Below are 13560 nucleotides of genomic sequence, written 5' to 3' on the forward strand. Positions count from 1 at the left end.
GGAGATATTAAGGAAATGAGAGGATTAGGCCAGGTGGGTGGTAGTGACCTGGAGACTGGCTCCATGCCCATGATTTAGCAGCTACTCAGCGCCCACCTAGACTTGCCAGGAAGACTTCAGGCCTGCCCGGGAAGGCCAAATCTCTCGAATCTACAAGAGAAGCTACAAATGCTGATTTGTTTATCTCCTAAGTCATGTATGTTGATAATAACGTGTTTGGAAAGTTAAACCCTGTTCAAGTTAACTATGCATGTCTGTGGGCCTTAGTTGGCCTGTGGTCCAGTACTTAGTTAGAATCTCTCTTAGAGAGCAGACCCAGTTCTAGCAGTGCCATGGGTTGATCCAGCCTGAGCTCTCCTCTGCTGTGTAGTGTCTGGTGACCAGAAACCATGTGCCAGGCACTCTTCTAAGCACTTCACGTCTATTAACTCATTTTAATCCTCACAACAACGCTATGAGGTAGGTACTATAACCACCCATTTTACAGATGAGGAAAAGAGGCACCAGCAAGTAAGTAGCCCCAGGCTACTTAATAGCCGTAGAACTGGGACTAGGATTCAAATGAAGACAACCAGCCTCTTAATTGCCAGGTTTTCTTATTTATAGTGTTTTGTGATATTTATGCTTCCAGAAGAAGGAGAAAAGATGCATTTCTGATCTTTTTTTTAACTTTCTTTGTGGTTCCCCGGCCTCTCACTGCCGTGGCCTCTCCTGTTGCGGAGCACAGGCTCTGGACGTGCAGGCTCAGCGGCCATGGCTCATGGGCCCAGCCGCTCCACAGCATGTGGGATCTTCCCGGACTGGGGCACGAACCCGTGTCCCCTGCATTGGCAGGCAGACTCCCAACCACTGCACCACCAGGGAAGCCCCTTTCTGATCATTTTTAAATGAAGAGGGAGATTTGAATGATTTAGATCAGTACACCCCTCTCCACAGTTCTCCTCATAACAATCTGGGCTTCACACTTGGAAAGGAAGGGACAGGGCTGGTCCAGGAGCCTGACTTCTTGGACTAGGTTCTTCTGAAGTACATGGAACTGAAAGCCCCCATTGTGTAAACTCCCAGTCCCCCTCCCCCCAGTGAGAAATCATGAGCAAATCTTGAGTCTCTACATCTCTAGCGGCCTATGGAGGGAAACTCTTCATTAACAATGCATTGATTTGTGACTGTACTTTTATAAAAAGAACAGCTTTAATAGAGGCCTCTGCAGCCTTTTTTTTTTTTTTTTTTTTTTTAAGGTGCAGTGTTTTTGGTTAATTGCAAAGCACTGAAGAGGAATTAACTTTCAGATGGGTACAAGGAATCTTCAGATGTGTTGCTGCTAGCACTTTTTTTTTTTTCATTGAGTATATGGGTGAAAAGAATGTTACCTTTCGGGGAGGATTATCAGGAAAGAGAATTTCTTCTCATTGATGAAACGCAGCCAAAAGGTGGGGGGGAATCTTTCACCTAGCTTTGACTTTAATTATTCCATATGATGAAAAAACTTCCTCTGTCTTGTCTGAAAAAGAAGGTAAAAACTTGTCATTTTAGTCTTGCGCTAGCAAACTTATAAATATGTTTAAGAAAGGAAAACAGAGCTGGGTAGAAATTTTGGTCAGACAAGAGGAGGTCTGGGGCCTTAGTCACTGCTGTCCAGGAAAAGGAAGTGATTTATCGAGAGCTTACCATGTGCCAGACACAGTCCATACATTATCTTATTTATTCTCACTTCAAATCCATGAGGTAAGTATTATTTTCCCCAAGGTGTTCTAAAAGGCAGTCATGTCTCCCTCCTCCACCCTCAGACACTAGTGGCTTCAGGAAGAGGAGCTGCTTGGAGGTGGCACTCTACTGGAAAGTGGGCAACGGGGAGGAAGGGAAAGTGGAGGATTTTTCCTATCATTCTGTTAGCATAGCAAATACCTGCTTTCATTTTACCTGTTTGTTTAGGAGGGCTGCAGGAGATTATGGGGGAGCTAAACCTCCCAGCACCAAACCCACCCTTTGCCACCACTGACTTCATATAATCCAGGCTGTGGACTTGACATTTCAATATCCTTCCCCTCCTCTCCTTCCCAACTGCCTTTCCTTTAGCCTGTGTTTTTCCCCCTTATTCACTTGGACTATCGTCATGGTCTCTTTAGCTGGGCTTCCTGCCTTCAGTCTGTCCACTTCCAATCCACTCTCCACACTGTTGCTGGTTGGAAATGTGATATTTTATTGCACTCCTTAAATAGCCTCTCATTGCCTACAGAAAGAGGTTGAGCAAACAGTAAAAAATGGTAGATCTCACACAGGACCGACTAATCAGTGTTATTGGGGGTGAGCCAGGCATCTGCAGTTTTTAAAGCTGTGCAGGTGATGATGATGTGCATCCTCGTTAAGATCCAGGGGCCCAGAGTGTCCAGGCTCCTTGGCACGGCACACAGGCCCTCTGTGGCCCTGCCCTTGCTCAACTCTCCAGCCTCACTTCTCACTGCAGTCCCTACCTTACCTTATGCTCCTGTCATACCAACATGCCTCACACAGCCCCAATTCACCCTGCACGGTCACCATTCCCTGTTCTACACCCCACTGCTCCATCCTTCTATCTGGAATGCTCTTCTTTTCTTCCTTGCTCCTTGGGGGCAAACTCATCTTTTATCTCAGCTCAGGAATCATCTCTCAGCAGAAATGAGGACTCTCTCTCTTTGGGGTACCCATTGTACATCTTATGTCCATCTGCAAAACCAGCGCATTAATTTGTTTCAATGTCTGCTTTCCCATGGTAGATTTGGAGCACCTTTGCATTTTGAGTACTCAGCGCATAATGCTTATGGCTAATAAAGGTTTATTGAAAAAAAATGAATCTACTTTACAGTTAATTCAAGGTCACGTAGGACTCTAGGACTGCCTAAAGCACCTGCTCTTCTGTTCTGCTCCCTGCAAGAAACTATGACAAAGAAATATTAGGCAAATTGTGGATACAATAAAGTACCCTATCTCTTATCTATAGCCCCAGAGAAACATCCCAATGCACACATGCTTAAAAAACATTAAAATCAGGCTATATGGATAATTGGTAACTTGATTTTTAAATCACTTAATATTATATTAATATATTCTTACTGATTAAGTGGTTTTTAAGAAATATTTACGTAGCTAAATAATATTCCATTATAGTGTTATCATATTTTTAATCTAGTGTTTCTCAGACTAGCTCACAACTCACTAACAGGTTTAGTGAGTTGCAATCAACACTTTAAAAAGTGAAATTGAATGAATGCATTGTATGTAGTAGAAACATGTATTGTCTCATGAAGCTTTTGTTTTGGATTTTATATATATATATATATATATATATATATATATATATATATATAAACATGCAAATGTGTTTGGTGTGTGAATATATATACAGTAGTCAAGAAAGTTCAAAAGCTACTGCCCTAAGCATTCTCCAATAGCAGGACATTTAGGTTACTTACATTTCTTTCTGTTGTAAGTAACACTGTCATGGATTTTTCTGTGGATAATTTTTTTTTTTTTTTGGCCACACCACGCGGCTTCTGGGATTTTAGTTCCCCGACCAGGGATAGAACCGGGGCCCTCAGCAATGAGAATGCGAAGTCCTAACCACTGGACTGCCAGGTAATCCCCTGTGGATAATTTTTTGAGTTTGTTTCCCTAGAACATAAAGATATGGCAAATAATTGGGTCAAAGATATTAATTTCTAACCTTTTGATTTTTTTGCCAAGTTATTGCCTAGAAATATTATATAGCAGGTTACCCTACCAGCAATAATGTATGGTACATTAAGGCGATTTTTTAGAACTGGGCCCTGAGTAATGAGCATTTCCAGGCATTCAATGAGGGAGGAAAGCACATTCCAGGCACAGAAAGCGGAATAATCAAAGGACTTGGGCCAGAGCTGCTAGAAGTACCTATTAATTTTGAGGAATAGCAGGTAGTGTTGTGTATGGGCGATTATTGGAAAAGAGCAGGAATTTAGATAGCTTAGGGCCGGGATTCAGGGGCTTTATATGCCTTGCTAAATTTTGGGTCTTTATTCTTTAAGAACTGGAGCACCATAAGGTTTGAAAGCAGAAAGTGAAGTGATAAGACCTATATTATAGAAAGACAAAATGGTGGAGAAACTAACCTTTAGAAATGAGTTAGGGGTTATTTCAGTGATTCAGGTAAGGAATGCTGAGAAGCGGAACTAGAGTCAGAAAGTGGGGATAGAAAAGAGGGTCCCACTTTGAGAGAGAGTTCTGACATAGAGTAAGATGACTTGAGAGTATATAGTTAGATGACTCCTATGTAGTAACAGAAATGGGGACCCAGTTTGTTTGAAGAGAGTGGATGGTAATAGTAACACCCTAGCCCACCAGGCAAGTGCTGTGGAATGCTGTCTTGCCTTCCAATGTAGAAATCATTGAATGACCTACCTGAGATGTTCCATGGGACCCTAGAGCGCTCTTCAGCCTCTGGTCCTGATGCACTGGTTCCAACCTCCTTATGGCGCAGGTTTGGGGTGTGTTTCTGGAACAATTTGATAGTGGGATGAGATGGGACACAATTCAAGTATGCGACCACTGGGAAGCATACTTGTTTTTTCACTGGACTATGTCCTTCTCAAAAACTCAGGAAGACATTTGATGGACAAAACTTGGAAAACAATACCTTTGGGGGGGTGGGAACTTTGACTTTGGATACAAGATTCTGATCTGGAGAATGATCATGAAGAACTTTAATATTTGATTATGGCATTTATGAATGCTGGGGAGATGACAAGGGCTCAGGGAAAAGGCAGGATTTCCAACTGCTAAAAGTCTCATTTTCTCGTTCTGTAGTTCTGTTTATTGAATAGATTAAGATATAAAATGGAAGATATTTACCTCCATACCGGGAGTGACTGAGGAAAATATAGAAAGCTGAATTATGTAATGGCACAGAACACATTTTCACTTGTGTTCCTTTCCCCTTTGCTTTTTTCGGGATTTCATTCATCATTTTTTTCAACAAATATTTATTAAGCATTTACTATGTGCCAGGGACTCTTCTAGGTGCTGGAGATGCAACAATAAACAAAACAAAGTTTCTTTCCTCAAAGAAACTTACGTTCTAGAAATTAGCATAAATCAGTATTAGGAAAGTCACCCCAGCCGTATCAAATCATAGATATGCATGGCACTTTGAATTAACCAGAAAGTTCCATTTTAAAAATTATTTTAGATAAACTAGAGATTATGGTTTTATGGCTATTGAGACATTTGAAACTATCATTTTTCAGTCAAAATTTACCTAGGATAGAGCATTCATAAGTTATACTAATATGTACATAAGACTCTGGTTCCTCTTCCACAACAGCAGAGTGTGTTCTGGACTTGGATTCAGAAGAAACAGTACTTGGCTGACGACCTGTGCAACCTGGTCAATTGACTTAACCTCTCCAGCCTAGTTCCACTTTTCTGAGACAAGTACAATAATATCTGCCCTAGTCATTGTACAATGTAGTCATAAATTTCAAATGAGATCACACGATGAAAAATATTTTGAAAAGTACAAAAGGTAAAACAAATATAAGGTTATTATCTCCCATGATCTTATATAGGCCTGAAAGGGCTTGTTCAGACCTAGGGACAGTCAAGTTCATTATGACTGTTGATTCTGGAAAAGAGCAAAGGACGCAGGGAGAGGACAGTGTGCTATTAGGGGTAGCATTGCATAGAGAAAGAAGATTCCAAATCTGAGTGAAAATCATAAGGACTTGGGGAATATCAAAACAACAGAACAAGGACTACCTTTGAAAAATCTACTTTAGCATTCTGTCACTCCCCAGTGCTTAGCACACAGCTGTTGTCCTATAGACACTTCTGATTGATAGTCAAAGGGAGGAGGGTAGAGTGAGGAGAAATAATCTGCTAAACAGCTGTTATCTGCAGTGTAATGTGAAACGGTGCAATGGTTTTGCTTTTTTGTTTTTATTTTGTATTGTTCAGTCCAGGTCGAAATGTAGGCGGTGTCCTGCATTACGTGATGTGCGTTATTACACTGGTTCTTTCTCTTGATACTGTCAGGTCCAGGCATTGATTGTTCAGTAGCTCTCGGGTGACACTTGCTGCAAATTGTAGGAACTGCACCGCTTAAAAATTCCACATTTGGGTTTCCGCAGGCTTCTGAGGTGTGACGGGTTAGTAATAACACTGATTCCATGAACCTCCCATGAAAACCAGTTTCACTGTGCCACGGCATACCACATTCCTGTTTAATTGATGTACACCTGGGAATTAAAAGCGAGTCAATATACATCACCGAGCGCCCACACTGTGCACTGTGCTGCCACCGTGTGGCGGGAGAGGAGTGGGGCGTAGTGGGGCGCCCTGGCCTTGGAATCAGGCGACCTGCAGCTCTGTAACATTTCTGTGGGTCATAAACCTCCCTTGCCTTCGCAACTGGGTTGTTATGTGGTTTAAATAACGTGTATGTGACAACTTTTGTAAATTATGTATAATGTGGTTATCCTAAGACGACCTAAGGGACTTACATTCTCGTGGAGTGTAACATAAGCAGTAAATGATAACGACACAAGACCCATACACAATACGGCAGCAGGAATAACACTAGTTATCACTTTGTGGTGGTTTCACACTGGGACAGTTGTGCTCAGCTGGGACCAACGCCCCAGGTTTCCTTCCTTGCCTGGTTGTGGGTTAGGGCTGCCTGAGGAGAAATCCACGCGAGATTTGGAAGGCGGAAGTGACGCGGCAGCTCGCGTGCTGGGCGGGTTGGTGCAGGGCGTAGAAGAAGGGTGCGTCGCGCTGTTTTGACTTCACTGGAGTCAAGCCTCAGCTGTGACTGTGGCGGCTCCTGCTCCCTCCAGCCCTCCTGCAGCTTCTTCTGGTTCAGGTAGGTACGTGCTGCTCGGTGAAGGCACCCGCTTCTTTTTCTGGTCACCAGCACTGTGTGGTTAAACGCTGTGAGAGGCAGTCGTGGGTTCCAGTTTTCCTTGCTTTCCTCAGCTTTGGTCTCGAGTTTCTTCCCCATCGGCCTACTCTTCTGACCTAACTCCTCCAGCAGATTTCAGAGGCAGCCTTCTCAGCACTGGTCTTCTTCGTCAGCTTTCCTTTGTGGTTCCTAATAAGTGATTTTTCTCTCATCCTCCAGCGTTCCCCTTGCAGACCTTTACTTATCCAGATTTCCCCACAGTTGCGTAAGGGAATCCCTGTAATAAAACCCTTATTCCATTATTAGTCATATGGTTCTGCTTCCCTGATCGCACCCTCCATGATACTCGCATATGGACTCTTCTAAGCATTTCACTCATGTTTACATATCTGATTTCCAACACAAGCCTGGTGAACAGGTCCGTTTTATCTGCATTTTGAAGACGAGAACATTGAGGCATAGAAAAACTAAATTACTTATTTAACATCATAGAGTCACTAAGGGCAGAGCTGGGATTTGAGTCCCAGCTTCAGTTTTTCCAGAGTCTAGGGTCTTATTCTGTGTACTATACAGTGTGTCCTGGCATTATTTTCATTGCTGCTGCTGTTGTTCAGTGTCAGGGGAGAGCCATGAGAACTGAAGTTGTCTCTCAAGGGCAAGGAGAGTTGTGTGAAAAAGCTGAGCCTGAAAGTGCTGGTCCTGAGAACCAGAGCAAAGCCTGACCTCCAGGCTGCAGTACCAATCCACAAGGGAGAAAGGATGGGCAAACGGTCAGAATTGAATCTAAGGTCCAGGGGCTGAATGGAGGAGTGGGGTTGATTAGGTTCTCTGAGGAATCCCATGCAGGTTGGCATGAGAGAGATCCAGCCACAGGTGTTGAGAAGCTGCTTAAAAGGACCTGCAGGTCAGGAATGGGAATCCAGTGGGAATTCATCTTCTGGACACGATTATGGTGTAAGCCGAAAAAGAGGAACTGGTAGTCAAGTCAGCTTTTAGTACCGACCTTCCTAATTCCCCTTGCCTTGTCACTGAGTCCAAGGTCTTGGGCAGTTTAAGCCCACAGTGGTAGTTAAATGGATATATGTGATTTGTGCCGCATCTCTTCCTTTGGGGACCCATCTTCTGTGATTCTGTGTGATTCATGTGGGTCTGATCGGTCCCCTCATTCCACCCCCAGCTCCAGAGAGGAGCATGTGACCAGGCTTGTGCAGTCAGAGCCTTGTTTGCCAGAACTATTGTAGACAATGTAGGTATGTTGGAGTTGGCCCTATTCCCCTGGCCTCAGTGATTGGTTATGGATTATCAGCAGAACCAAACAATGGTATCAGAACAATGTTGTCTTTTCCTCTGATACCGTGAGCTACAAACACAATATAAGTTGGAATTACTTGTGGGTCATCTTGCCTGGCTAAATGAAGGTCTCTCTCTTTTTGGAGAGGATGAGCCCAATATGCAAAGAAAAGCAAAGCTGAGAGAGAGCCCAAACCACACTGTTGAATGCCTGGATCCAGCTAAACCTGAAGGTCTAGCTCTAGGCCTGTGTTGTCTAACATGGTAACCACTAGCACGTGTGAGCACTTGAAATATAGCTAGTCCAATTTGATATGTCCTGGAGATGTAAGATAGACACCAGATTTTGAAGACTTTGTGTGTTAAAGAAAAAGTAAAATATCTCAAATAATTTTAACTTTCTGATTAAATGTTGAAAGTAGGATAATTATAGATATATTGGCTTCATAAAGTATACTATTAAAGTGAATGTCACCTGGATCTTTTAACTTTAAAATGTGTCTATTAACAATTTTAAAATTATATATGTGTTCACATTATATTTCTATTGCTTAGCACTCCCTAGACTCTTTACTTACAGTAGCCAATAAATTCCCTTTTTACTGATTCTGATTTGAATTGAGTTTTTGTCACTCACAGATGAGAGTTAGGACAGGCACATATTGGATCTCAGCTCAGGCAGATAGAAGTTGGGAGTGCTGCCACGCAGAGCCCTGCATACATCATCAGGACGGAGACTGCAGAACATTACGCGCTCCATGCATCTGGCTTCTGTATCTCTTTTCCTCATTGGTTTTCTGAGCACCAGGCACAGATTAATAGATGTTAGGTAGATATTTCCCTTTGGTCATTCCCTACCGCAAAGTCAGCATGTTTATAACCACATTGCCTGGTCTTTCTGGTCAGCCATATTCAAAGATGTGAAGTCATTCTTGATCACACCACCTTTCCCTACTTCTTGATTTTCAACGAAACAGACTTTTGAGCCAGAGTGAACTTCTTAAGTTCCTGTAGTGGGGTATAAACTCAATTCATAGGTATGAAAACTGATTAGTCAGGAAGTTTGTTAAATCTTTCTCCATGCTCTTTGCCTGTCCTGACTCTTCCCAAGTGACGAGAGCAAGCAGTTGCTGCATTCTGGCCGTCCTTTTCTCCAGGAGGAAGCCCCTGGCCACCTCCTCTGACTCCTGGTATTGTAACTGCTTGGGTTAAATGATCTGCTTGATTGCACTGCCCCCTTGTGGTACCAACAAACGTTAGTTAGTGGTGCACCCTATAAAAAAGAATAGTCAAGGATTAGAAAAGTTATATTAATTTGGTTTTCATTTACTTACTTGTTTTCATACAAGAAGAGACATATAACACTTGACTAATTTACTTATCAAATTAATCCTTGAGAAGAAATCTTATTCATTAAGTTAAAAATAATTAAAAACCATACTTCAATATTAAGGGTGAAAGAAAGGAAAAGAGCAGAAAAGGGAATGATAAGGAGTAAGAGACAAAGGCAGACCTTAAGAATGGGGCAGAGAGAGAATAAAGAAAATATATTTAAAAAATAAAGAGACAGGAAAGTTAGAGTGAGAAACACAGAGGCACCCAAGGGAAGAGACCTTTAAATGAGAAGAGCCATCCCTGTGGAATGAGACTTCTGCAGAGTCCAGCACTGTCTTCCCAAGAAGGATTGTTAGCAGTTCAAGACAAGGACTGGGCCCTTTCTGGGTGGTGACTAATTGGACCTTCTGAGAAAATAGTCAAGAGGCATCAGGGAATGCCAGCTGAGACTGTTCAGGGCCTGGTGGGCAGGGTGCGGTGGGCAACAACACTTGATGCTCCTCCCCTAGTGCCTCAGACTTTGCTTCCAGTGGGGCATCTCTGAACATCTTGTAGGAAGGACTGTAAGTAACTGAGGAAAGAGGGCCACAAACTTAACACGTGACAAGGCAAGTCCATCCTGTTTGGGAGTATATTAGTCAGCTCAAGCTGCTGTAACAAAATACCACAGACTGGGTGGCTTAAACAACAGAAATTTATTTTCTCACAGTTCTTGAGGCTAGAAGTCCAAGGTCAAGGTGCCAGCAGGGTTGGTTTCTGATGAGACCTCGCTTTGTGGATTGCAAACTGCTGCCTCCTCACTGTGTCCTCACACAGCGGAGGAAGAGAGAGAGTTTTGGTGCCTCTTCCTCTTATAAGGACACCAATCTTATCAAATTAGGAGCTCACTCTTACGGTCCTTATGACCTCATTTAACCTTAATTACCTCCTAAAAGCCATATCTTTAAATGTAGACATATTGGGGGTAAGGGCTTCAGCAAATGGATTTTGGAGGGACCAATTTAGAATGTTGGAACGTTAGTGACGAGACAGTCCTCTCCCACCTCAGCAGTGTGGTCAGTGTGGGAGAGGTCAGTGAGGCACCAGGGAGCGGAGGGATGGCAGCAGTGTGGCGATCATGAGGTGGGAATGGCTGGCCCAGGGGGATGAGGCCTACCTGCATCAGCGATGGGTCAGGTCCTCACATCACCTGCCATGTAACAGAGACAAGAACAGTAACTTTAAAACTAACGCAACATTGTAAAGCAACTATACTCCAATAAAAATGATTTAAAAAAAATGAGAAAATAATAATTTCAACTCCGAGAGGACCAGAGGAGACATTTGCTTTATGACCATAAAGGTGAACTTGTACAGTAATTACTCTCAGGCATAATGACCCACTCAAGAAGCCTGTCAGGAAGAGGGAGGAGCTCTGGCAGGACTGGATTCTAATGTTTTCACTGGCAAGGACTTAGTTTCATTTTGTAAAGCTGCCCACACCTTTCTCAGTCTTGTGATGGCTAGGAGACATAAAGATGGCGGTGCTGAGGGAGATAGCAGGGGTGTGGGCTGCTGGATGTCTGAGGATTGACTGAGGGAAGTAAGAGAGAGACTGAGACACACACACACACACACACACACACACACACACACACACACACGCACACACACAGCTGAGCTCCAGATGTACTAATAAATCCAGAGGTATCTTCTGTAACAGACAACCTCTATTATCTGGCCTTCTGGTTTACCATGGTTAAAGACCTAAATTCAAGGTCATGTTTTCCCAGTCACAGGTGTGGGGGAAATGACTCTTGGTCTTTGCTGCTGAGATGGACGGCATTGAACTGAAGGCTGGGGTCTGGTTTGGGGACCAGGGGTCCCTTTGTATTCACTCCCTGCCGAGTGGAGCTGGTAGAAAACCCACCGGAAGACTCCTCCCACCATTTCCTCATAAGCAGCTGCTCTTTGAGACATGGTTAGGCCCCAGTGCATCCTGCAACCAGCCTCTCCTAACACCAGTGAAGAGTGTAGCTGAGCAGAGTCATAATCAGCACGTTCACACATGAATTAGGGATGTTAGGAGAAGCGGGAGGTGACTAGGAGCTCACAGAAGACCCGGGCCTTTTTGCCATTGCTGGAGGGAAGGCAACAAAAGGGACTGGGGACTAATGAAAATCAACTTGCCATGTAAGTTCAGATACCTCGAAGATCTTGCCTAAGCCCTTAAGAAAGCAGGGCACACCCGGGCCAGTTTCACAGAGCTCGGTATCCCCGGACCAGTGACTGCCTGTGGTGGTGGACACAGCCACCTTCTCAGAGGCCAGGGTAGAGGAGGCATCGGGCAGTCATCAGGGGAGCAGCACGGCCGGGGCCACGAGCCCCCAGAGCTCTCACGCAGCACCTGGTGCAGCGACCCTCAGCCCCGAAGCCTGCCGTCTTCCCTCCCTCGCGTGCAGATCCATGAGCTAGAATGCAAGGGGAGCATGTTTAGCAGCAGAATGACCAAGGCAGGAGGTTTCCTCTGTGGGGGGCTTTGTGTGCAGGAGACTGAATGCCACCGGCGAGCTAGGCCAGCAGGTGAAAGAGACAAGAGTTTAGAGATGGGAGTGAGAGCAAGTTGAGGGACTCATTGGTGCCTGGGGGAGAGCGTGTGTGTGTGTGTGTGTGTGTGTGTGTGTGTGTGTGTGTGCGTGTGTGTGTGTGTGTGTGTGTGTGAGGTCACTTGCCTCTCAGTTCTCACATTCCCAAAGTCCTGTGTCTGTATTTGCTGTTGTTATTTACTCCTTCTGGGGTAGAGTTGAAAGCCCAGTCCCTTGGAGAGGAGGGTATTTCTTTGCAAGGTTTATTTCAATTAGTTATATGGTTGGTAACATAACTGTCCCTGTGTTCAGAGGTCTGAGGTTGAAAGTCCCCAGGATCACACTCCAAGTGCCACATCTTGTTAGGAGGGCGAGCCAGTGTTGGGTGTCTGTATTGTGGCTTGGTGCCTCTGAAGACACTTGTCTCCTGAGATTCTGCTGGCTGGGTGGCTCTGCTTTGACCATTCGGCCATATAAACGCTAGAGACCCGCCTGACCTTTGGTTGCTTGCTGATATCATGATAGTAGGAGACGCAATGCAAAAGGACCTGCTTGCAGAACTAAACTGTCCCAGGATTTTACAAGGTTCAACTCCCTCCTTTAGAGGAGGGGTTGACCTACTTTTTCTGTAAAGGGCCAGGTAGTAAACATTTTAGCCTTTGTGGGCCAGTTTCTGTTACAACCAGTCAGTTCTGCCATTTGTAGCATAAAAGCAGCCATAAACAATATGTAAACAAATGAGCATGGCTATGTTCCAGTAAAACTCTCTTTCCAAAAATGGGGGGGCAGGCTGCTGCCTGGATTTGGCCTACAGGCCATAGTTCGCTGATCCCTGCTATAAAATATCTTTTATATAATCCTCTCCCTTCTTAAACTCCTGGCATCACCAGAACAACCTGTATTCCATAGTTATCAGGAGAGGTGCGAGAGGCTGGAAAATCCAGGGTATTTGTTTTGACATTTCTCACTGGGGTCTTGGCCTTGATAAGCTCAGGTTATGTAACCCTGATCAATCAGCATTTGAAAACCCTCTGGGCATGAGTTACTGAACAGAGTTCTAAGTGTCCTCCCCACTGTCCTGTAGCAATAGACAAGTCAAACACGGGATTATATTGCTTCTACCTAGAAGTGTGGGGATGATGATGAAAGGAGTATCTAAAGTGTTTCCAGTTAAAAATAGAATTCAGGATAAAGATAAGGAAATGTGGGTGGTATAATGCAAACGTAGTTTTACTAGAGGTTGCCATTTTGCGTATCTGCCAGCTAAGAATCAGAGCAAATGTTTTCCTGTAGCCTCACCCGAAGGGTTTATGATTAGACTCATGGGCTTTGCTGGGAAATAGTATATCAGTGTTGTTTTAATTTGTGTTTCTCCCGTTAGGAGTGAGGTAAAGGTCATTTCATATGTTTATGAAATGTTTCTTTATCTGTGAATTTATTTGTTCACATCTGATGCCC

Source organism: Phocoena phocoena, chromosome 4 (assembly GCF_963924675.1).
Source record: "Phocoena phocoena chromosome 4, mPhoPho1.1, whole genome shotgun sequence".
NCBI lineage: Eukaryota > Metazoa > Chordata > Mammalia > Artiodactyla > Phocoenidae > Phocoena > Phocoena phocoena.